A 3,150-nucleotide genomic window follows, 5' to 3' on the forward strand; every position below is an offset into this window, starting at 1 on the left:
GACTTTAAAGGTGGGGGGGATTTATATCACCTCCGTGGCCTATTATGCTAAGATCGGGCATTACTTCCGCCCATAAATGCAGTCCTTCCGCCCCATTCAATCTTTGGCATCCAGTTTATAGATCACTCCCGTGTGAGCGTCATGCGGCCCATCACATCCGCTCCCACACGTGCACACTGGCTGTATCCGTCCAGTTCTCCCGTGTTGTTTCCAGCGTGTTGTTGTTCCTCCATCACTTTCACCTGGCGTCCATGGCACATACTTCCGATCTCACTTCTCCCAGAGCAGTCGCCATCTTGCTTCTCCCATTGCAGTCGCCATCTTGGTACTCCCATATCCTCACTAGTAAAATCTCCATAATGTTATAATGATAGTTGTCATCCCAATCGAATCAAAAGGAAGTTATCTTAGCATGTTCTATGAACTAGCTAAAAAAGATCTATGTGACATGGATATTCCACCAACACACATGTACAACTTGAAAAATAAGGAAAAGGAAGCATTAAGGAATCTACAACAAAACACAGAAATAGTTATAAAAGAAGCTGACAAAGGGGGGGGTCTAATCATAATGGACAGAATATACTACTTGAAAGAAGCTAACAGACTTCTGGATGATGAAGTCTCATATGTGAAACTCACCAAAGACCCATTAGAAGAATATGTAGATGAACTAAAGAAAAATCCTGGTACCAGCCTTACATAAAGATGCCCTAACTAAGGATGAATTTCAGTATTTATTTCAGACTAGCCTCACAACCCCCATTTTTTATTTTCTTCCAAAGATAGATAAGTCTTTATGTGAACCTCCAGGTAGACCTATCATTGCTGGAATAGACTCGTTAACATCGCATCTATCTGAGTATGTGGACATTTTTTTGTATAAATATGTAAAACAATTGGATTCATATATAAAGGATACTACAAACATACTGCAAATGATTGAACCTTTTGGAGTGGAAAGATTCATATATGTGGGTGACTATAGACGTACAATCATTGTATACATGCATTGAGCATAATAAAGGAGTTGAGGCATACAGATATTTTCTAGGAGCAGATATTACGATAAACACAACACATAAGGATTTTACATGTGATTTGATTATTTTTATCTTGACCCACAATTATTTCAATTTTTTAATCCAATTTTATAAACAAATTTGTGGTACAGCAATGGGGACGACCTTTGCAGCCAGTTTTGCCAATCTTTTTATGGGGAACTGGGAAAAGAATCATATATATAATAATAATCCTCTTAAAGAACATGTCATTTTTTGCATTGATGACATTTTAATTATATGGAATGGGACGAAAGAATGCTTTGATAGATTTTTGATTTATATCATGAATAACAGGATGAACCTAAAATTCACCTACAATATCAATGATCTATCCATTGAATTTTTGGATCTAATCCTTACACATCAAGGGGACAAAATCATTAATAAAAAGTTCATAAAGAAAGTTGATACAAATAGCTACTTACACTATAAAAGCGGACATAAAAATGGCAAAGTAACATCCCACGCTCACAATTCCTTAGAATCAAACAGAATTGTAGTGAAGCAACAACAGCAGAAGACCAAATAAAGCTATACACAGACAGATTCCAGGAAAAAGGATACCCAGAAAAATTACTTTCAGAAGCAGCAACAAGGACCACACAAATGGATAGACCTGAATTATTAACATACAAAGAGAAAAATACCACTAATAAAGACATGCCTCCCTTCACCACATATAACAACCAGGAAAATCTTATCAAAAAAACTTTGACTAAACACTGGTACATATTACAGATGGACCCTATCCTAAAGGATATAATTCCTCCAAGACCATCAGTAGTGTTTAGAAAGCAAGAAGTATAAAAGATACAATAGACCAAGCATGTTAAGAGATACTAATGTAAACAATAAACATCACACCTTACAATGCATTGGGAGCTACAAATGTGGGAGATGAAATGTATGCAAATTCCTACACCCACAAAGAAGAACATTTACGAATTCAGAAAATACAATGGAATATAGAATTAAACAGCATATGACTTGTAATTCAACATCAATAATTTACCTTTTGGAATGTACATTTGGTATGAAATACATCAGAAAAACAAAGAGAACATTGAAACTGCATATAACAAACATTAAGAATAAATTGGAAGGACATGCAGTCTCAAAGCACTTTTTATTATGTCACAACTCTAATCTCGAAGATCTAACATTCAAACCAATAGAATAGGTTACCCTTGGAGAGAAAGGGGGAGACCTAGCTAAAAAACTTTCGAAAAGAGAAATGTTTTGGATTTTTGAATTGAGAACATTGACACCTTTGGGATTTAATGACAATTACAAGATTGCACCATTCATCTGAAGAACTTATTTGAGGACTACAATATTAGGCTACAGAGTAGTTCACAACGTGGCATCTACATATATGCCATCCATGGAATTTTTGGATGGGCCTGATCAGTACTTGGAAGGGAACCCTCCCGGGAAGCCCAGGTTATGTAGATAAGCTATAGTGAACATATATCACTCATCTGAAGAAACCAATAATAGGAAATGCAAGAGATCCTGGAAATAATCAAAAATATGGATGATACTGGGATCCAAGGACTCCGAAGGTTTCCCCTAAGGATTGTACCACCTGGTGGTGAGACAGTGTCTAAACATGCTATCTACATTCATACCATCCGTAGAACACCCAATCTTGTCTGATCTTGGAAGTTAAGTTCGTATGGGCTTGGTCAGTACTTGGATGGGTGACCTCCTGGGAAGACCAGGTTCTATAGATTATAAATATACTACACTGCACAAAATCCTTATGTGGGACTCTCATGAGAAGATGATCGACTTCCATCTATTCTAAACAACAATATATCTAATACTAGTGAACCTATTTTTACTTTTGGCACAAAAAACAAGAGACTGTAATTGGATATTAAAAACAAAAAATATAAACCATGAAAAAGGAAATTATTTTCATAATTTTTTTATTATATATATATATATATATATATATATATATTTTATTATTATATATTTTTGGTAAATTTGTGATACATGATACAACATATATTTTTGTAGGAGCATCAATTTTTTTATATAAATAACTAATATAAATATTCATACTAGTAATTGCCTT

General features: G+C 35.0%; 1 pseudogene; it reads left to right on the top strand.

Moving 5' to 3' along the window:
* The first annotated feature begins 2,681 nt into the window (after nt 1-2,681).
* LOC148454589 (5S ribosomal RNA) lies at nt 2,682-2,800 on the top strand (annotated as a pseudogene).
* The last annotated feature ends 350 nt before the right edge of the window (nt 2,801-3,150 follow it).

This window comes from Taudactylus pleione, unplaced genomic scaffold, assembly GCF_031769625.1.
Source record: "Taudactylus pleione unplaced genomic scaffold, aTauple2 ptg000977l, whole genome shotgun sequence".
Classification (NCBI taxonomy): Eukaryota; Metazoa; Chordata; class Amphibia; order Anura; family Myobatrachidae; genus Taudactylus; species Taudactylus pleione.